A 23,650-nucleotide genomic window follows, 5' to 3' on the forward strand; every position below is an offset into this window, starting at 1 on the left:
GTGCTCATTTTCCGTGCCCCTGTTTTCTCCCATTCACCCTGCCCCCCCCCGAATGAAGACCTGTATGCACAATACAGGGAGAGACATCTGATCACGGAGGCAGGTTTTATTTTTATTTTTTTATTTGGGATTTTTTGTATTCCCACCCGCCCCATAATTTCAGTTTGAAGATCTCCCAGAGTCTCTTTCGCCTCCGCAACCAATCTAGAAGTGATGGCCACACACTCTCCCTTTCAAAGCTCTTGGTTATTTGATCAACAGATTTTTGGGGAGGCCGTGGGCACCTTTTAATTGGATTGTTTTGCCACCTGGTGCTCATGGGAAACACCTGTGTGTGCTGATGACCCATCAATCGTGCACCCACCATTCACAAACAGACGCAAGGCTCTCCTTTTTTGACATGCCACTTGCACGCAGCTTAAATGGGGCGAGGGTATCAATGCTGTAGATGTGCCGGCAGATTGGCCCTTCAGGCTGTAGCTCTCTCTTTTTGAGGAGGGCATAGGTGGAATGGAGAACTCTTGCTGCTTGGATTCCAGAATGCAGCACAAGGGAAAGGAAGATGCTGTCCATCATAGCCCAGGCAGTTGGATGGAATTCCCTGACTGTACTTTGTGGAGGTTGAGCAGTTGGCAGAGTGCAGGGCCTCAGTGTGGGCGTCCCACAGTCTTGGGTACCATCAGAGGGAAGACCCTCTCTCTTATGTAGCCTCCGCAGGCATGGGGCAAGGATGCTGATCCCGATCTTAAGCCTGGCAGTGTCTGCATGGGAGATGCATGGACTAGAAGATATGGAATGCACTCACACAAAATGCTGTGATCTCTCAGATGGCTTTAAAGGAGAAATAGACAAAATTCATGGAGCGTCTCCACCCCCATCGTTCTGCCCAGACACAGGTCCAGTGCTGAGGGCCTTCTGGTGGTTCCCTCACTGCAAGAAGCCCAAGTTACAGGGAACTAGGCAGAGGGCCTTCTCACTAGTGGCACCTGACCTGTGGAACGCCCTCCCACCAGATGTCAAGGAGAAGAACAACTACCAGACTTTTAGAAGACATCTGAAGGCAGCCAGGTTTAGGGAAGCTTTTAATGTTTCACAGACCACTGTGTTTTAATGTTTTGTTGGAAGCCGCCCAGAGTGGCTGGGGAAACCCTGCCAGATGGGCTGGGTATAAATAATAAATTATTATATATTATTATTAGCTATGATGATTAGGTTCCAGCTCCACTGTTGAGCAATATGCCTCTGAAATACCAGTTACCAGGTGGACAGAGTCCAGTTTGCATCTGATTGGCTACTCTGAGAAGAGGATGCTGGACCAGGTGGCCGCTTTGTGCCGCCATGGCCACGGCAGGCAGCACACCGAGCGAGCGGACCTGTGCTGAGCGTTTCGGCGCCTGCAGGCTAAAAGGGGAAAAACTGAGCCGACGCTCTGTGGGAGCGGCTCATGCACCCTCGCTAACTGACTCAGCGCATTCATTCGGTGTTCCCTGGACTCTCACCTGGCGCCCTCCAGAACTTGGCGCCGTGGTGTCCCGCACCACTAGCCTCTATGGGTAAGACAGGCCTGAAAGAGCACACCCCACCTCCAGTAACAATATTAACTCCAGAATCTAAAATGACCCACCTGCAGGGCTGATTCTTCTTGAGCTATTTGTCTGAAACTTGAGCCAGCCTGCAGACTTCTAACAAAGACGGATCTCTCAGATGCCTGTTGCCGTTGTGAAATGAGTAAGCTTCATTTGCACAGAATGGTGACCAGCTGAGGCATCAGTTGCAATAGACCAGTGGTTCCCAACCTTTTTTTTGGCCATGCCCCACCTAAGCATCTCTAAAATCCTGATGCCTCCCCGCACCCCAGTGACATATAATTCTTATTATTCAAAAAGTGAACTCCTATTCACGTGGAGGAAGCCTAAAAGGCCGTTCACTGTTAATAACACATTCCCGAATTGCCCCCCCCAAATCAAATTGCCCCCCTGTGAGGCATGTGCCCAAAATTAGGAATCATGGCACTAGATAGAGCTAATGTAGGGAAAGCTGACCGGGTCTAGCATATGCCTTTGAATCCACACGTTGCAAGATCCAAGATAAACTCAGAATAAACAAATGCAGTTCTTTTGCCACAAGGTGGTAGTGTTGTAAATTGTTTTATCCAAGAGCCAAGCCAAAAGCAAAGTGTGTGGTTTTGTATATACCCAGAGGACCTTTGATTTGAATGCATATACGAGTGCTAGGCAGAAAATAACAAAACGATGGAATTTTATGGAAAAATCCATTTTGTTTCCTCCATTTGCTTCTCACACTCCTGACTGCATTGCAAATGTTACAAAGCAATCTACGGTTAAAAAACCTGGGAGGATGCAGCTATCAGCAAGGACTTTGAAGTCCCACTAATTTCAGTGGCACGGTCTTCATTCACACTCTCATTGAAATGAATGCACCGAACCCCTTGATTCTAACTACTATCTCATGTCCCAAATGTCCCAACCATTCTTACATCATATTTTATTTCAAAATGTCCTTCCTTCTCTATATTTATGGCTTTTCTAAGTACCGGTAAGTAATCTACTTTTCTTTCTCGTCTTTGTCCCAACCTTTGCACACTTTTTCAGTTAGAACCATGTATTTGGTGTAATAAACTGAATTCACGTAAAAGCACAAATGCAAAGGCATTTTAACACCTCAAACGTTTAAAAAAAAACGTTAAGGCAATCCTACAATTTACAAAGGTTTATATAATCTACTTCTCTGCGCTACCTGTTTTCAAAGCAGATAATAAAAATGCAATGAAAATGATAAACCGTCAGCTAAATTTTTTTTCAAAAAAATAATAATGAATGGACAAGAAGAAGCATCTACCAGCGTCTCCTATATATATTTTTGGGAATTTATTTGCTCTGCATTTAAGGCCTCTTAAGATACCGCAATGGAATTTTGCATGGTGGTTCAGGGAAATAAGGAGCAGATTTCGATCAAAGTTTGGATGCAGTTGGATGTCATTTTATCATTATTGTGTTTAGTTAGGAGACCCCTCACAGAGCTACAACTCCCAGCACCCTAAACACACAGTTCTCATAATTCTTTATGAAGGAACTATGACAGTTAAAAGTGGTTTAAGAATGCTTTAAATTGACAGCTAAGTTCTACTCAGAGTAGAAATGTTCATTAATTTTAGTGGGTCTATTCTGAGTAAGGCTTAGTTGACTACTACCCACAGCATGGATGCACGTTTACTCACAGGTAAGAGTCATTTCTGTGGGGTTTGCGTAAGAGAACTCCCTGCAGAACTGCACCCATAATCTATTGCAAGCTTTAAACTGAAGGGGGAAGAAAAAGCAAAGAAAGAATCATGACCTCAGGATCATAATACAGACTCCAAATAATGTTTGCCATCCCCATCTTATTAGATTGTCTGTACTATTTTTATTTCATTTTTTTATTATTTGCCGAATAAAAATCCATACAAATGAAATCCAGGCGTACTCAGTAAATAATAACGAAAAGGTAAATTTACTTTATGAAGAAGCCGGTGTCGTTTTTGAATGACACTAACTTCCCTGCTCGCCGAGCTAATTCAGTCAATCAGACAGTCTCCCTCCCTCCCTCCATCTCCCTCACAAACAGACATCATATCAGCCTTCAATGTTCTGTCGTCGTGAGCGTGACCTCTCTTTAAATGGGTTCTTAAGAAAAATTGGTTTAAAAAGAAGAGAAGGGAGCTGAAGCACACGTGGCCAACAAGACATAGAAGCGGTTTAATTCACTGTACATTTCTTTTTGGAGGAAGACTGTGTGCTGCTCAGGGATGGTGTCTGAAAAAGAAATATTGGGGGGAGCACAGAATGGAAGAAGGGTGTTTCTTGCATACCCTCCAACATTTCTCCGATGAAAATAGGGACGTCCCATTCCATAATGATAATTTTACTATTTATACCCCAAACATCTGACTGGATTGCCCCAGCCGCTCTAGGCGGCTTCCAACATATATAAAAACATAATAAAACCAGTGTTTTTTATCTAAAAAAAATGTTTAGGGATACTCTCATTTTGACTCAAGAAAAACACAATTTTATAGTTATTGGGAAATATAAATACAGTAAATGGACAAAAGTACAAAGATTCACAAAATGTATAGGGGTAACCGTCCCCCCAGAAAAGCACCTCATAAAACATTTAAAAAATCTTCCCTATACAGGATTGCCTTCAGACAGCTCAGGGGTTGGATAATTCCATACCTTCCACCATTTCTCCAATGAAAATAGGGGTGTCCTAAGGATGAGGGGAACATTCCGGGATCAAATCAGAAACCGGGATGGATTCTCCAAATCAGGGATGTCCCTGGAAAAAGGGATGCTTGGAGGGTCTGTTCTTGGCCAGTGGTGGAGGGAGAAGGCTTTGTCCTGTATTTGTCCTGTATTAAAGAAAGAAAGAAAGAAAGAAAGAAAGAAAGAAAGAAAGAAAGAAAGAAAGAAAGAAAGAAAGAAAGAAAGAAAGAAAGATACAGTGGTACCTCGGGTTACAGACGCTTCAGGTTACAGACTCCACTAATAGTACCTCAGGTTAAGAACTTTGCTTCAGGATGAGAACAGAAATTGTGCTCCGGTGGTGGGAGACCTCATTAGTTAAAGTGGTACCTCAGGTTAAGAACAGTTTCAGGTTAAGCAAGGACCTCCAGAACGAATTACCGTATTTTTTGCTCTATAAGACTCACTTTTTCCCTCCTAAAAAGTAAGGGGGAATGTGTGTGCGTCTTATGGAGCAAATGCAGGCTGCGCAGCTGTCCCAGAAGCCAGAACAGCAAGAGGGATTGCTGCTTTCACTGCACAGCGATCCCTCTTGCTGTTCTGGCTTCTGAGATTCAGAATATTTTTTTCCTTGTTTTCCTCCTCCAAAAACTAGGTGCGTCTTGTGGTCTGGTGCATCTTATAGAGTTAAAAAAATACGGTAAGTTCTTAACCTGAGGTACCACTGTATTGAAGATAGGTGGGCAGACTTAAAGTCCATCTGGAGGGCAACAGGTTGGGAAAGCTGGTCTAGCGGGTGGTTGGTCTTCTCATCCTCCTTCTGCCGCCACCTGTGCTGAGTTTGGCTATGACATTTTACCTTCTTGCTCTCCAGTCAAAGAGTTACACTAAGTGTGGGAGTTCTTTGGCCCTCTGGGTGTTGCAGAACTATCAACTCTCTGCCCTGCCTTTCTTGATGTCATCGGCTGATTTGCTGTGCACAGAAGCTGAGCACCTCTGACTGTCCTGCCTCCCCCAAAACCTGGGAGCTGCAAAAAATGCCACTTTTTAAAAAAAAATAGTAAAATTTATTTCATATTTAAATAGTGTACACTTATAAATAAAAGCATAGGTATCAATATGAGGGAATACAATGCCAACCTCTTAATCACACATATCCAATTACTTTACTTTATAATTTCTTTTCCACATATACTAAATCAGAAATTACATATATTAAGCCTTTAATCCTTGGTTTAACATGTTATATACATTTCAATTAGTTTCCTAATTCTTTTTTGCCAAGATTTCCCCTGAGCCATAGGATTGGACTCTATTACTGAGCTCCTGTTTTTATAGCACTATTTTGCTGGTTATCTCTTTTCTCTCTCTTTTCGTGAAAACGGCTGAATTGTTTTTATGTTGCATTTCTGTACAGCACTTAGCGATTTTAAAAAATATATTAAGTGGTTTAGTTAAAAATGCTTTAGTCAATAATCTAATACAACTCATCACACCTACAATAGAATCCTTAATATAATATCTAAAAATGAACTCAAAATAATGTATTCAACCTCCTTTTCATCCTCACTCCTTATTTTTTTATAAGTTGATTTTGCAGATCTAATTCATTTCCAACTCTTTATTCCCAATCAATAACTCTTGGTACTTCTAAATCCGTATATTATATTTATATGAATCTTATTGTGTTTTTTGTAAAATTGAAGATGATAAATTTTTTTTTTAAAAAAACTTCTTGGTACTTCAACTGTTTTCCCCTTGTTGCACTGCTCACATTTCTGCTGCCATCAACAGGTAATGAAATAATTATCTCTTTATCCCTAATAAAATTCTAATAGGATCTAATGAGAGATCTAACACTGCAATTTCCTTGTTCTTCCTTTTTGGAGGAAGTTGCCAAAAATAAAATGTTTTCCCAAGTTGTTCTGTCCATTTTCCGCATTCAGTTTGTGGCTCTTTTGTTTTTTGTTTTAAACCAAGTTTCTTTCTTTAGGAAAAAAAAATCCACTCCAAACCTCTTGAGAGTGTTTTCTGTTAAGACTGAGCACATTTATAGCTGTTTTCCGTTTGGCATTTCAAAGAAGCCACCAGAGAGACGTTTAATATGAGGATAGTTTCAAAGCAATCCAACAGAGCTAGCATTAGGTAAGGTAAAAGGTAAAGGACCCCTGGACGGTTAAGTCCAGTCAAAGGCGACTATGGGGTTGCGGCACTCATCTCGCTTTCAGGCCGAGGGAGCAGGTGTTTGTAACAGACATTTCCCCGGGTCATGTGGCCAGCATGACCAAACTGCTTCTGGTGCAATGGGACACTGTGACAGAAGACAGAGCACATGGAAACGCCGTTTACCTTCCCACCTCAGTGGTACCTATTTATCTACTTGCACTGGTGTGCTTTTGAACTGCTAGGTTGGCAGGAGCTGGGATAGAGCAACGGGAGCTCACCCCGTTGTGGGGATTTGAACCGCCGACGTTCCAATCGGCAAGCCCAAGAGGCTCCATGGCATGTCTGGGCAGATGCCTGCCTGTGGTGCTCTGCTGGGGGGAAGTCGCTGTTTTAATTTCCCACAATGTCCCTGACAGAAACTTGTCCTGGGGCATTGTGGGAAACCAAAATGGCAGCTGGACTCGCCTCAGTCACGGCTGTGGGTGAACCCAGCGGTGCCCAGCAGAGGACCTCAAAACAAAACAAACTACTTTGTTCCTGAAGGAACACTTCCCTTTTCAAAAAGGGAGTGAGGGCTGTTGAGGATGGCATTGAGCAACCTCACCTGACAACTAACCTCCTTCCCACAGCTGCTAATTTCTCTGTAGCTCTTTTGCTCCCAGCGGGTACCACATCTCAGTGGGGGCCTTGGAGTAACACAGCTCAGGGTGAGCCAATGTATGGCCCTGAAAATCACATGTAGGGAGAGTGGGGTTGCGCTCACATCCTGCTCTGGGGGCTTCCCATAGGCATCTAGCTGCACACTGTGGGAAAAGGATGCTGGATTTAGATGGACCACTGGCCTGATTCAGCAGCTTCTTCTAATGATGTTGTCGGACTCCAGCTCCCATCAACCTCAGCCAGCATGGCCTATGGTCAGATAGGATGGGAGCTGTAGTCCCACTGCCTTTGGAGAGTACCACGTTGGCTACACAGCTGCAGTTGTTTGCTATGAAGATCATCTCATGGAAACTCAAAATCTAGTTTTGCAACATCCCTGTCCACAGCACCTCTCCATCCGTGGGGGTTATTTGGAAGCGCAATATTTCTTTGACCCCACATCAAAAGACCTTTTCAGCATTCACCTTCTCTTCCCCTTTATACAGTAGAGCTTGTGATCAGACCAGAAGGGATCATTCCAATCAGGCATCTTTATATATTTATATATTAGAGGACAGACATAAATGGGCAGACATAAATGGCAAAAGCACACCGGGATAAAGAAGGGGCTTTTCGGATTCAGAGCGTCAGCTCTGAGATTTCACATATGCATATAAAATATCTGCAGGGAGCTTTCCTACTCTCAGCACGATTTTTACATTTTAAAAAATATCATAGTGCTATACAGTAATTACCACCCAAGGAACATAAAATTCCTTTTAGGTTTTCCACCAACTTCTCTCTTACTCCAGTGTTTAGCTGCTTCCATTTCCTGGGTCATGGTGAACTTGTCAAAGTGGATCCATTAATCTAACAGCAATAAAAAAATTATTTTTTTAGAAGCACCTTGAAAGACTTGGAAAGTAGGACACAGGAGGGGCCAGCGACTCTTAATTGTATAGTACAGAATGGATTCCTAATACTTGAAAGTTTGTATCATCCCCAGCTTGGTCTGCTAGAGGTTTTCACCCTTGGATAAATTTGCTTGTGTTTGCACATATACACTTAGAGTACATTCAAAGCATTTTCTTTCTCTCAAAGAATTCTGGGTACAGCAGTTTACCCCTCACAGAGTTACAATTCCCAGCAACCCTCAACAAAACTACATTGTCCAGAATTCTTTGAGGGGGGAAAATGTATTTTGAATGTACTTTAAAGAAACAATGTGCAGGCTCACACAGATAATTTTTGTTTGTACAGACAGATCTCTTTCTTTGATGCCCTCCTCTGAAGTTTCTTAAAGGCATTTGGCTGAAGGAAGTCACATTTCCTACATCACAGAGGACAGTCTCAGATGTTGGGAGTTTGGCATATATATCTTGCCACACAAAAATAAATTGTCTGGTAAGACTGCTGGTCAAAAGAATAAAGAAACTTAAGCTTTATTACTCCTGGCAAATAACACTATTATGAGCACTGGCTTACATGTACAAGAGGAAGGTCAAACCAGGGGCAGCACATCATGTTTTGCCACCCGAGGCAAAATGGGAAGGTGCCTCCTCAAGACTGCTGTTGTATGGTCTCGGCGGCCGCTCCCAGTCACCAGTCTAGCTGCCGCATTCTGGATTAGTTGTAGTTTCCGAGTCACATTCAAAGGTAGTCCCACATAGAGCGCATTGCAGTAGTACAAGCGAGAGATAACCAGAGCATGCACCACTCTGGTGAGTCAGTCCGCGGGCAGGCAGGGTCTCAGCCTGCATACCAGATGGAGCTGGTAAACAGCTGCCCTGGACACAGAATTGACCTACACCTCCATGGACAGCTGCAAGTCCAAAATGACTCCCAGGCTGCACACCTGGTCCTTCAGGGGCACAGTTACCCCATTCAGGACCAGAGAGTCCTCCACACCCACCTGCCGCCTGTCCCCCCAAAGCAGTACTTCTGTCTTGTCAGGATTCAACCTCAATCTGTTAACAATAATTAGTGTGTGTGTGTGTGTGTGTTTGTACACATCTGACCAGGTTCCCCCAGCCACTCTGGGCGGCTTCCAAGAGAATATACAAAAACACAACAGAACATCACACATTGAAAGCTTCCTGATGCAGAGCTGCCTTCAGATGTTTACAGAAGGTCGTATAATTTTTTATCTCTTTGACATCTGATGTGAGGGCATTCCACAGGGCAGGCGCCTCTACCGAGAAGGCCCTCTGCCTGGTTCCCTGTAACTTCACTTCCCACAGTGAAGGAACTGCCAGAAGCCTCTTTTACTTACGTTGTGTAGTGGCTCCTGCAAAATGGCAGCCACTGTGGGGAGTCATGGTGAGATTTCATTGGCTCTTGCAGAACAAACAAGGTCTTGTGAGATCTCACTGGAAACCACTGGCATTGCAGATGCCCCTTCCCCAGCAGAAGCAGTGGGGTGGGGTGGGTGTGAGGGCATAGCTTCTTGGGTTTCTATCCGAGGCAGATGCCTTAGCCCGCCTCATGAGCAGGCCAGCCTTGGGTCTAACACTAGCTAACTGAAGCAGCAGGAAGGAAGGAAGGAAGGAAGGAAGGAAGTGAAGCATGAGGAGACACATGCTCTACATGACAAGAAGTGGTTACACAGGAAGGAATCAGTGAGAGAAGAATAAGTTGCCTTTCTATCTCCCCCCACTGATTCAGTCACTTATTCCATTGTTGCTTTACTTCCAACACTGGAATCCTCTCTTTGGTGGTTTTTAAGCAAAGGTTGGATGGCCACCTGCCATGGATGCTTTAGATGAGATTCCTGCATTGCAGGGGTTGGACCCAGTGACCCTTGGGGTCCCTTCCAACTCTACGATTCTATGATTCTAAGATTTAGCTACATATACTACTGTTGCGTGCCACCCCAATCTCCAAGTGGTATGCGATTCCAGGGGTCCAGGAACTGAGGCACAGCAGAGACTGTGGTGTCTTTATGGTCTATGGTTTATTGACAAATATATACAACCTGAGCCTATGATGGAGAGGTTCACAGCATTAACCCTCCAAGAGGGCCTTGCTTCTCCCATCTTGGATTCAAATAAAAATCAAACATCGCTCTGTGTCTTTCTAACGATTCACAGGTTGAGGGCCCAGCCATTGGCCGTCTCGCACAGAGCCCCTTTAATGGCCCATCACCTCATTAGGAAGCTAGCCTGGCTTACACTTGCTGGATCCAGGCATTAGAAGGGCCCTGACCTACAGCCTACTCTCGCTCTCCAAACTCACAACACTGCTATGCACATCTCTGTGTAGGGGCAAATTTAGGGGAGTGCGAGCTGCGCAGTTGCACTGGGTGCACAGCTGAGAAGGGCTCATTCTCAAAGTCCAGTAAGCACTTGCCCGGCACCGGGCATGAAGCATGAGGGCTCTGGCAGGTTCCTAGAGCCCTCCTAACTCTTCCCCAAAGCCTGGCTTAAGCCAGTGCCATGAGGGATGGCAGGAGGGCATCAAATGGCCTAGCACAGGGTGGCATCTTACCAAGGTCCACCCCTGCCCTGTGTCCTGTTGGACAAAATTTTGCTGCAATCTGTGGCTGGAAATAATTATGCTACTTCCCAAGAAATTTAGGTAATTGTCATTGGTCTATCTTGCCGAACAATCTCATGTTCCAGAAAGTGGCTTCTCGCCAGATATTAGCATGAAGATTACGGAAGCGTTGAGCTTTTTCAAAAAGAGGTATCTCCTATTTCCTCGGATGCATGCATTAGCATTTTCTAGCAGCGTAGGCCATCTGTGAAATTTCTATGCTGAAATATGTTCGGGAGACCAAGGTACCTGATTACCAGGAGGCAGAATGCAGAGTGAACTGCAAGCAGAGAATGGATGTTCTTCAAAAGGAAAACCTATTGCCTGTTCCTTTTGAATGCGCTAGAAGGAAATCCCACAACACAAGCCGGCATTCTGCAGCATGTAACAGCTAGAGGCCAGCATCACCACGCACATTTCTCTGAATCACCTCCAACGTGATTCTCTCCTCTATGCTGCTACTGGGAGCGGGGATTTGAATTCTGATTTGTATGGCCCATTATTTGCATACTCTAATGAGATGGGCTATAATTGGCCTTCATTGATTTTGTTTTCATTGAGCTAAAATAGAGTCAGTGCATCTTCGGCTAGGAGAGCCCATTGATTTGTGGTAGGATTCAGGGTGATTTGGTGGAAAAAAATAATTAATTATGCTCTTATTTAGCAATTGGCAGTGGCCAAGCGGATTTTCTTTACTATCCTAGGATGCTTTGCGTTTTAGAATGCGCCTCTGCTTGCTATAAGCCAAAGGTGGGGAACCTGTGGCCTACCAAATGTTGTTGGGACTTCAACTCCCATCAGCTCCAGCCAGCATGGCCAAGAGTCAGGGACAATAAGAACACAGGAACAATGTACTTGTGGGAGATGGGTTAAAAGCCCTATACAGCCTTGGACCCTCGTATCTACAGGACCGCCTCTTCTGGTATGCCCCACGGAGGACCTTACGGCCCCAAGGAAATTAGACTGGCCTCGACTAGAGCCAGGGCCTTTTTGGCTGTGGCCCCAGCCAGGTGAAACGCTCTCCCATAAGAGACCAGGGCCTTGCAGGATTTGACATCTTTCCATCCTGCAAGACGGAGCTGTTCTGCCAGGCCTTTGGGCAGGATGCAGTTTGACTTGCTTTCCTTTGTATAAAACAAGTCCGAAGGAGGCCCCCAACCTGCTCACAGGTCCTTGTATGATCAGTGGAAACAGTTGGTCCTGGCAAGTATTAACCACTCTCAATTCCAACCTGATAATTGCCACCTGCCCAGATTTTAACTTGTCGGAATTAATTTTAAGATGTATTTTAATTGATTGCATAATGTGTTGTTTTATTGTGTTAGCCACTCTGAACCAGGCCTTGGCCTGGGAGGGTGGGATACAAATAAATTATTATTATTATTAGTTTGTTTTTGTTTTTTTGTTAGGTACTTTGTGTCCTCATTTTGTAATTTTAGGTTGCAAACCGCCCTGTGATCTTCAGATGAAGGGATGTATACAAATTTTAACAACAACAACACCAATGGCCCGTCTAGTCCACCCTTCCAAATTTATTCCCTACAGTGTGGCTTACGCAACGTGGAGGAAGAGGAGGAAACAGCAATGCAAAATGCAATACTGTGTACAAAGAACTGAACCAAGCAAAGTCAAAACAACAACCACAGCTGAGGTAAAAACTGTTCAAATGACTGATCCCATAATGACCACAGAGTCAGTTGTCCAAGGATTTTACATGTGTGGGGCCACTGCAGAAAAGGCCTGTTCTCTGGTTGCCATGCACCATATCTGTGTCATTGAGAGTGTCAGCCATCACCTAGCCTTCTTCGGCCACCGTAGTTGCCATGGAGGCACTGTAGGATATTTAAAATTCGGCCAAATCAACAATTCATATTTTGCTAGATGAGCACATGATAGGAGCTGAAGCTCACAGATTTCCCCCTTAAGTTTCCTAGAGAGAACTGTATGCCCTGACAGGGGGAGGGCATAGATATATATTCTCCTACCTGCCTGGGCACATCTCCTTCCTCTTTCCATCTCTTTCTGCTCTGCCAGTAATGTGCGAACATCCGCTTTGTCTGAGCTCCAAGCTCAGCCACCATTTTAAGCTAGACTTAAGTATGCTTTTGTAACTGAATTACCATTTTAAGTGTCCTGCCATGACACCCAGGGGGCCAGGCCCAGGTTTTGCTGTTGGGGACATAGGGAGATAGCTTTGAATGAGTCAGACCGTTGCTCCATCTAACTCAGTGTCATTTGCATTGACTGGCAGGGGCTCTCCTGGGTGTAGCTGTCAACTTTCCCCTTTCCTTGCGAGGAATCCTATTTGGAATAAGGGAATTTCCCTTTAAAAAAGGGAAAAGTTGACAGCTATGCTCCTTGTTTTCAGGCACAATTCTCTCCCAGTCCTATCTGGAGACTCCAGGGATTGAACCTGGAACCTTGTCCACGCAAGGCAGATGCTGATACCACTGAACCACAGCTGGTCTCTCCAGCTGTGTATGGTCAACACTGGCTGCCAGCAGCTCTTATGGGAACATTTCCGTCTCTGCCTTGAGATGCCAGGGATGGTAGCTGGGGTCTGCATGCAAAGCAGATGCTGTAGCACTGAGCTTCTCGATTTTCCAAGGCTGCATGAAGGCCACACAGCCCGATTCGAGAGGTGTGCTCCAGGATCCTTTGCAATGTCACAGGGGACGCTGGGGCCGAACTCTCCGGCTGCTGGTGACATCCTATAAATTGTGCGGGACTCTGTTCATATATATCTCCTCCAGATAATGCAGCAGCTTAGTAATCAGTATTGCGGTTGATGGGCACCTTGGGGGCCGTAAGGATTATTGGACAGGCTACTCCTGCGACTTGTGCTATTGCAGCGCGAGGATAATGAATGATTAACAAGAGCTCATGCTTTACACTTAACGTTAATTGATAGCCGTGCTTCTGGCCATTTTCTAATGGCAAATAACGGCTTTCGGGGCATTAGCAGAGCTGTGCCGGAGGAAACGCAAGGAGAAACGGAGGACGAGCAGAGGGGCAAAGTGTCACCGAGAAGATTGCAGAGCCAAAGCTTGTCAGGGGCATTACGGAAGTGATGGGGAGAGCAGCATGGGGGAGACAGGGGGACTGGAGCCCACAGAGCCAGGATAATGGGAAGAGTGACAGCAACCTCTGCCGAAGTGTTTGGAGGACTTTGACTGATCATCTACTTGATGGGCGAAACCTCCGAAGGGGTGATTTTTCTCTTCCCCTCCATGTAACCACGATTGCATCTGACTTGGGAGAGAATTGAGGCACAGACAAACCATGTGCATCGCTCTCTGCTGCAAAAGTAAGGCCAGGAACGGGAGTGTGGGGAATAGGGAGGGAAAGAGCCAAGCGAGCTTATGAAGTTGGGGGCAAACAGCAGCAGCTGCACAAGAAGCAGCAAAGGTCACATGTCCCTTTGCAGCAAAGAGCTCTGTAGCTGTTCAGCCACTCCTCACTACCAAGGCACCTTTGGAAAACCAATGGTGCCCAAGCCCTGAGGACATGACTTACCGGTAGTTCATTTTACAATGGTACCTTGGTTCTCGAACTTAATCCATCCCAGGAGTCTGTTCGACTCTTGAAACCATTCAAAAACCAAGGCGCGGCTTCCAATTGGCTGCAGGAGCTTCTGGGTTTGCAGTGTTTGGGAGCTGATATGTTTGGGAGCCAAGCCGTTCGAGTACCAAGGTACCACTGTATTATTAATTTTCTTTAAAGAAATTGACCTCTTTATACAGCCAGAGAATGCAACTTGCCAAGTTCTCTTTGCAAAAGCTTGCTGCAATGTCCAACCCGTGCCCATTCACAAGATTGACCACTTGATCCAAAACAGCCAAATGCAATGACTGTATTATTAGGACCTCAGAACCGCCATGATACTTCCAAGTTAGGAAGTGACTTGAAACAAACTCAACAGAGTTGTGCTCTTAGGAGGTAAGATCTACCCATTCAATAGAAATGTGAGAAATTAAGAGGTAAATATGATGAAGAATATCTGAACAGTCTTCTCCCGTTTCTTAAGTGAGCTAACACTGCCTTTCCCCAGCCAGTGGTGTTTGTGATGGCCCAGCGAGATAGGAAGTATTGCCTCTTCTGCTGCGATAAAGTGGACAAATCCATTGGGTTGATTTTCTGATTTGCTTCTGCTTCAATTAACCTGTCCTTAAATATATATCTTGTCTCATATAATGATGAACACTTTCCAATATATTGGAACTGTTCTCTCTACAAGGACAATTCACTCGAGTGACCGATCTGTCATCATCATTATCAGCCGAAACAATAACAGGAAAAGCGGTTGGTAGTTTTGGGGGAAAACAAGACGAGTTGTAGATTCTATCTGAAGCTGATTTTATTAAAATCTGCAGCAAACTTTATAAAGCCCAATGTATGGTTCATTAAGGGAACATTACATTACAATTATGATTAATTAGATTAAACTTATGAAAGTGTGTTATTTGTTTAAATCAAAAGGGGTGCGAAGGGGGGAATGATGGATGATGAAAGAGTGTGATAAATGAAGAAAGCAGCTGAACTAAATTGAATGTGTATTCATCCGTTTTCACTTCATAACTAATGATAAATTGAGCATGTCACATTTAACAATACATGTCCAGGTCTAAACACAATCTCAGGTTCCTCTGCTCTAATGTCTTCTGTCAGGTAACTGACTTCAAGAGATGCAATATTTTTGTTTACAGAAAACCTTATCAAAGTTCATTTTCATTCTGCTCCCTCAGCTGAAAATCACGATGAGTTCCCGCTTCTTCCTAGGAACACGTAAGAAAGGCATGATAACGGAAACAGATGTTCAGGGGAGTACACCCACGTAAAAAGTCTGATATTAAAGTTTCAGCCCGTTACTTATAAAAATGGATGCAAAGTGACAGTGTTTGGGGCAAGCCTTTCCCCACCTCCTCCTGTATGGACCTTCCTTCCTCCAGTGGGGTCTCATGGGTCCTGATCTATGTTCCACCATCAAAGGAATACTGGCTAGTGTCAGGGACCGTGCTGAGGAGGGCAGCACTGAGGAAGAATGGTGGGAGCTACCCCCTCCTCCTGATCCTGGAGCTGGAGGACAGTATAGATTTGGAACAGTGGTTTGCAGAGGGGCACAGTTCAGAAGGCAGAAGCTGGGAAATACTGGATGGGGAACAGCTAGGAGAGGAAACACTGGAAGAGAGAGAGAGAGGGTTAACAGATTCACAGTCTGTGGGCAGCATTCACCCCCAAAGTCATGGAGAGCTCAGAAAGTGGCAGAATAGAAAGCACAGAGGGTATAAGCTCAGATTACAAGACGTAGAAGGGAAGTAGACTAATAGGGACAGAAAGAGGTGGAATCCTTAATTGGGAGCACAACCATTCTAGGAGATGTGTTCTTTGTTCTCTTGCTGTGATTATTAAAGTTTCTAACAGGTAAGAAGACTCCTTTTCCTTAGTTCTGCTTATCTACTGCCACGGAGGAGGAAGACGATTCCCTGAAGCCTGACAGCTAGAGGTGGCAGCATCCTGGGTGTGGAACTCTCTCCCAAGAGAGGTCTGACTGGCTCCTTTGTTGATGGGCAGGTTGGGGGATCAAGGCATTTTTGTTGGTTTTTAGAAAGGTTTTTCACTGTTCTCAGTATTTAGCATATCAGGGTTTGTAAGCTGCCTTAGGATCAATCGTGGGACCTGAAAGGGGGCACAGAAATGTTTCTATTAATAAATAAATAAAACATGTGCCTGTGCAGCAAATAGGTACCATGCTTTCCTGCCTTTGATTGATGAAAACCAGATGCATTATTTGCGCATGGAGCGGTTTCAGTCTCCCACATCCTCTCAAACACAATTAAGGAGACATCACACAGATGAAAACCACAGCACCAAACTTCTCAGAAGGTTTGCTGCAAGTAACATCTTGGTTGCAAGCAAACTACAACTGAGAACCCACAGGCCCCTCTCCCACTGATTTCACTGTTGGGTGTTGATGGAGCTAGATTGTGCTCTATGAACTTGTATTTAAGTGTGCTGATTTCCTATTACCTCCTTTTTTTAGATTGTAAACCTGAGGTCAGGGACTGTTTTCCTTGGTGATCTGCAAGCCTCTCTAAGAGCCTTTCTTTGGCTAAAAAAAGGGATAAAACAGCCTTTAAATAACTCTGTGACAGCACAACAAAATACAGTGGTACCTCGGGTTAAGAACTTAATTCGTTCTGGAGGTCCGTTCTTAACCTGAAACTGTTCTTAACCTGAGGCACCACTTTAGCTAATGGGTCCTCCCGCTGCCACCGCCACATGATTTCCATTCTCATCCTGAGGTAAAGTTCTTAACCTGAGGTACTATTTCTGGGTTAGCGGAGTCTGTAACATGAAGCATCTGTAACCTGAAGAGTCTGTAACCCGAGGTACCAGTGTAAATAGGGGTTTTTTTTTATTCCTCTTCAAAATGAAGAGTGTGATCTCAAAAGAGAGAGAACCCCACAGTTTAGGAGCCATTTCAGATCTGACATAGGTGTCAACTCAGTTCTCTCCAGCCCACTCAAATGATGAGCTAAAACCATCACTTCCTCCTGCTGATTCCTTAAGGGCTTATTAGTTGAAAGGATGTGAATTAACTTAGAATGTTCAATTCATATAGTTGAATCCTCATTATCATTATTACAGGAAGCTCTAATCATTACACAGCCACTAATATAAAACATTCTGCAAGCTTGCCTTTAATGAACATGACTCACATTTCTCTTTAATAATCCCAAACAAAGCGTCTCCCCTGTGGCTCTTTATTCTCATTGCAGAAACATTGGCTTTGAAAAAAGGAAAACTGTGGCGTCTAATATGGCTTCAGCGTTTTCAGAGCCTCTGTCTTTGAGTGCCCAATTTTGGGTGCTCTCTGGGCTCCTACTTAACCACATTTACATTATCCCACTTTTTCAGGGAAGAACGACATATACCCAACCCTGTCAAAACAATTTGATAGACTCCACCCAAGATGGTGCCCTCCAAACAAGGCCGGCTCACCCGTGAGGCAAGGTGAGGCAACTGCCTCAGGCAGCAGAATCCATACGGACATCAGATACCAATGCAGACCTTTGGATTTCCCCCTTTGTTCCTGAGAGAGATCTTCACTCACCCCTTCTTCCCTGGCAGGGAGAGAGGCATCATTTGGTGGTTTGCCTCAGGTGCCAAAATGTCTTGGGGGCTGGCCCTGCTTCCAGATATTGCTGGACTACAATCCCCATCAACCCTCACCATTGACCATACTAGCTGTGGCTGATGGGAGTTGTAGTCCAATAGCACCTGGGGGCACCATGTTGGCTACTCCTGCTCTAGCCTAATGGAACCCCCCTTGCCTTTGTTCTGTTTCTTTTCACCCTTTCGTCCTGGCTCTCTTTCCCTCTTGCATGCTTATCTTAGGCACCACTTATTAGCATCTCTCTCTCTCTCTCTCTCTCTCTCTCTCTCTCTCTCTCTCTCTCTCTCTCAATAATATTGGCCATGCTGAAACAAAAGTGCTTTTTAATGTAGGAGATGTACTTCAGCCATAACACCAGGGTCACTTTCTGAGTAACATTTTATGGGATTGATTAAAGTTTAGCACCATAACTGTTGACTTCAGAGGCCTGGGATAGACACCAGGAGTTCTAAGGCTCGGGTAATTTGTGCTTCACCATTAAAAAAAAAAAATCAAATAGAAGGAAGGGTATAATATCCTTAGAAATTTGGCCATCTATTTCTTTCCTCACCTTAGCTACCTATATTAAAAGCCTCATCCTTCCAACCTGAGAAACAACAACACTGTCGACTATATCTAAGTTCCACCTGGCACAGACCCATTGAAAGTAATGGAACAGACCTAGGTTAGTCATATCCATTGTTTTCAATGGGTCTTCTGTGAGTGGAATGTAGCTGCGTACCACCCTGCATCTACACTAGGGAATCAGTGAATGCATCTATTTTGTTTTTCTTAGTTTCTCATTTTTGTAATCTTAAGTTCAATTCTCTACATTGCTGTATCAGTTTGCCAATTTATTTCAAAAATCCTCAGGTAACTATATCATCATCTTAGTGTGAATTTCTCCTAATACAGTGGTACCTCGGGTTACATACGCTTCAGGTTACACACTCTGCTAACACAGAAATAGTGCTTCAGGTTAAGAACTTTGCTTCAGGATAAGAACAGAAATTGGGCTCCGGTGGCACAGCAGCAGCAGGAGGCCCCATTAGCTAAAGTGGTGCTTCAGGTTAAGAACAGTTTCAGGTTAAGTACGGACCTCCGGAACGAATTAAGTACTTAACCCAAGGTACCACTGTATATAACTTTTGTATGCAATTTTTGCCCAATATGAACATCGTTGCAAACCAAATTCTACTAATATAGCACATTTTTGTATGTCATTTTCACTGATGTTGTTGTTTAGTCGTTTAGTTGTGTCCGACTCTTCGTGACCCCATGGACCAGAGCACGCCAGGCACTTCTGTCTTCCACTGTCTCCCACAGTTGCATTTAAATGCACACTTACACTTTTTCATACACATAATTTGGAGGACCGCATTACAAAATTTGTACATGTACAGATTTTGAAGGATGACTGTGCTTCAGATAACATATCCCCCCCCTAAAGTCCAAATCAGGTAATTTTGCCTTTAAATGTGAATTCAATTTCTAATACGCACGAATGAATGAAAATATTTATACTTCCATAATATGTGTGGACTAGCTGTGTCCCTCTACTGGTTGCACTCCCTGGAAATAGCTAGTATAGGGACCTGGTCCCACAAGGGAGATTTGATTCAGAGGTGGAGAACCTCCAGATGTGGTTCTCCAGATGTTGATGAACTATAACTCCCATCCTCTTTAGCCAGCATGGCAAAAAACCAGGCATGATGGAAGTTACAGTTCAGCAATGTCTGGAGGGCCACAAGTTTCCATCCCTGATTGAATGGATCAAAAATGTCATGGGTGGAAAAAGTTAAGAAAACTTTCTCCACCCATGTTAGGCTGTTGGTCTATCTAGTTTGGTATATTCTACACTAGCCTGCCCCAGCTTCAGATGCAGTCCAGAGTTGCTATCTGGTCAGAAGAAGCTGGCTTACTGCCAAGGTTCCAGGGAATTAAGATCCCTCCTCCGGTGGCAGTCAAAAAGCAGATAACTGAAAAGAGTTCTTACCATGTAATTTATTTAGTATTCACAGAGAGAGACAAAGGAACACTGTCTCTGTTAAATAATAGCATTGCTCCAAGTAAACTCCCACCCCTTCAGTCTCTCCTAATCTACATCACCCCTGCGCTGGCTGGTCAGTGCTTTCTGCATCTGAGATTTCTGTTCTGCTATTCTCACGGCCCAACTGGTTTTGGGAGAGTGGGGATCAGAAATGCTCTCCAAAGCCACTGAGTCTGCCACCTTACTCTGCCCCGGTGCTTCTTCGTCCTGCTGCTCCCCCAATATGTCCCAGCTTTCCCCCCTCGGCAGCCTCTGAACTATGCCCTTCTGCAAACCACTGTTCTAAATCTAGACTCTCCGTCTCTTTTTGGGAAGGTGCAGAGAAAGGGGTGGTGGCTCCCAGAATTCCTCCTCAGTCCCCCCCCCTGACACCTACACAGCTTTCCGGTATTTCAATCAGGGCTCCTTCCTGGCTACACTGGTGTTATGTACTGAGTTGAATAGGATCCAAAATGCAGCATTTTGATTGGTCCTAGAACAATAGGATCCAGAATGCAGCAGTCTGATTGGTCCACAGGAGCCACCCAATCCAGCTCCAGGTGGAAGTGAATCCGCAACCTGATTGGCCTACAGGAGAATCCTGGAATTAGCCAATCACGTGGGGCCCATTGTGTAAATAATGTATATAAAGCAGACATTCTGGGGGAACTTCCATTCCTCCTCACCACTATGAGCTGAATAAAGAGCATGAAATCCACACTCGACTCTGAGTATATTTCAACTTGGATATTCCAGGATTCCACTGAGCTGTGGCCCAGTTGGCTGTTGCAGAAATGTTTTCTTCTCATGGAAAACGATCACTATGCGGAATATGGTCTGCACAGAGCGATTTCTCTGCTTGCTGCTGAGCGGCAAACAACTGAGAAGGAACGGTGTGCTTTCTCCAGTTCTGCACACCGTACAGTTCTTCCCAACAGGGTTAAAGAGATGGGGAATTGTAGCATTAACTCAGAACTTGCGGTGCTTAAGCAAGATGAGGTCATCCTGCTGAGAAACTGCGATTCTGAGAAGCAGCACAATGATGAGTGTCTTTTAGGAGAATTGGTGAAGGGTGGGACTCTATGAACAGACAGGTGGAATAGACACTTACACATAAACTGATTAGAGAATGAACTGATCCACTGGGTCTTCTACTTTTTTTGTTGAACTTTATGAGCTACTTCTGTTAAAATCTACAATTTAATACAATGAATGGTATACTTTATTTATTCAAACGTACAGCCAGTTACGTCTTGTGTGTTTATTGAAGGGTGGGAGTGGGCAACCCAAGGCTTTCGAAGGTCAGTGTCTCCCTCTACCACAGTTAATCTTGATTGCTATGAGCATGTCACTATTCTGTTTTATGTGATGACCTTAGCAGTACAGAGGAGAGGCTTCAATGGCAGAACATCCTCTGAGAGACACCCAGAAACCCACAGTGTTTCTCAGTCAACTCTAGGGAGGAAAGACAAATTGTAAACAGATAAGATTCGAACATTGGTAGGATTATTGTAACAATCTGCAGTTTCATAAGAGTATATTTAAAGTAGATGAACAAATGAACAAACTAAGTTAATTTGGATATGCAAAAGATATTAAAAATAACTTTAAGGAACCGCAGAAAGAGGGGGGAGGAAGTCAAGTTTTGAAATGCTAAAATGACTGTGAAATTATTGAAATGTATAAACCTGAAAATCATAAATAAATAAATAAAAACCCCAGGGAGGAAAGGAGCTATCCATTTCTGTTTTCTTAGCTTCTACTTATTCCAATCTTAAATTCAGTTATTCACATTCTGCATCGATTTGTGATTTGTTTTATATCGTTATGAAAATTCACCAACATTTTACTGCAAATTTCTCTCGATAAACATATTTTTATATGCCTTTTTGACTAATGTACACATTGTTGCAAGCAATTTCCCCATCCATAATGCATGTTTGTATGTCAACAGAACCTTCATTTTTATGCATGTTCCCCCCCCCCAATTACATGAATTTTGTAAAGAAGGTTCGGTTGGAGAACTGCAATGCAAAATTCAGAAAAGTGTAAATTTTGAGGGGGAAGCTGTGTTTCAGTTTTCATATTATTTCCAAAAGTGCAAATTTGATAGTTTTGGCTTTGAATGAGTGCTGAGTGGAATTTCTCCTCCATCCCTAATCAACTCACAGTACTCTGTCTCTTGTATTGCTGTCTTCCGAAGATGTCAGCTGCTATTTCTTTTTTTTCTTCACAATAATATTTATTATTTTTCATACATAAATGTAACAAAAAAATAATTAACAATAGTAAAAGAAAAAGAATAAAATGAAAAGAAAAAAAGAAAAAAGAATATAAAACATAAAATACATCAAATCACCACATAAACTAAAACTTAATTAATTAATTAAAATCCATTAATTAATTAAAATCCATCAAAGATGTCAGCTGCTATTTCTGATCTCTCTCAGCACCATCTCCTCACCTGGAAAGGCGCTACCCAATTCAGCTTCTATTTTTTAAAAATAATTTTTATTGAGTTTCTTTCTTACAACAAATATACATCACCATTACTAAACATCCATTTTCCAATTTCCCCCCTCCCTGTTGACTTCCCTCAGCTTCCATTTCTGCTGTTTGTATTTAGTACTATGTTGTCCAATTGTTATACTTCTTGTTCTCTTTCAATAAAGTTGTAAATATTTATTTAAATCCTGCCAATGAGTCCATTTTTTTTGTTTGGTTTCTGCAAATATGTTATAAAAGGTTCCCATTCTTTTTCACAGTCCCCGTTGTCCTTTTCACACAGCTTGTCCATTAGTTTTGCTAACTTTGCATAGTTATTCATCTTTTCTTTTCATTGTTCTTTTGACGGTATTTCTCCAGTCTTCCGGTTTTGTGCTATTAAGATTCTTGCTGCTGTTGTAGCATACATGAATAATGTCCATTTTTCTTTCGGCAGCTCTTGTCCTAAAATACCGAACAAAAATGCTTCTGGTTTTTAAAACAAATGTTATTTTAAACATCCCCCCCCCAATTCATTGTACAGTGGTACCTCGGGTTAAGTACTTAATTCGTTTTGGAGGTCCGTTCTTAACCTGAAGTACCACTTTAGCTAATGGGTTCGCCTACTGCTGCCGTGCCACCAGAGAAGGACGCCCCATTAGCTAAAGTGGTGCTTCAGGTTAAGAACAGTTTCAGGTTAAGTACGGACCTCCGGAATGAATTAAGTACTTAACCCGAGGTACCACTGTAGTTGAACTTTTAAGATTAGACGTACTGGCCCCAGCCCTGCTAATATGAGTTGTGACTAACCTGTTCCAATGGGGCTTAGTCACAGTTAATTGTATCAGTATCGGATCAGGGCCACCATCTTCCATTTCTTGTGCCATTCCTGGCTTTGCATCATTATTGTTGCTTTTTTTTCCTGGCTGATCTGACACAGAGATTATAGACTTCTCTGGGCATCTCTGCATGTCTATAATACTTGCCTAGAGACTGTTCTCCAAGCAACTGAATACAAACACTTCACCTCAGAGCCATATCCCCCCTAGACAGAATGGTATCGCCCCCAATACAATAGGTCACCTCTAGTTGTCTCAAGGAGAAAATCAATAGCATTCATTCTTGCTGTTCACAAAGCACCCCTGGAATTTTCCTTGCTTGGGCTAACCTGTCAAGAAACCAGGCCCTTCTCAAACAGAGATGATGGGATATTAGTTTGGGCGTGCCCACAGAATGCAAGATGGGCATGTACCTGGGGTATGCGTTATGTTGAGATGTGCAACAATAGGCCAACCTGAAGCTCCAATACATCATCATTTTGTAGGTGTGATTTAGGAAGCTTTGACACCAATGAATGGTAATATCTGACAATCTGCCAGTGCAGATTCTGGGCTGTCA

Source organism: Podarcis melisellensis, assembly GCF_964234715.1.
Source record: "Podarcis melisellensis genome assembly, chromosome: 9".
NCBI classification, from domain to species: domain Eukaryota; kingdom Metazoa; phylum Chordata; class Lepidosauria; order Squamata; family Lacertidae; genus Podarcis; species Podarcis melisellensis.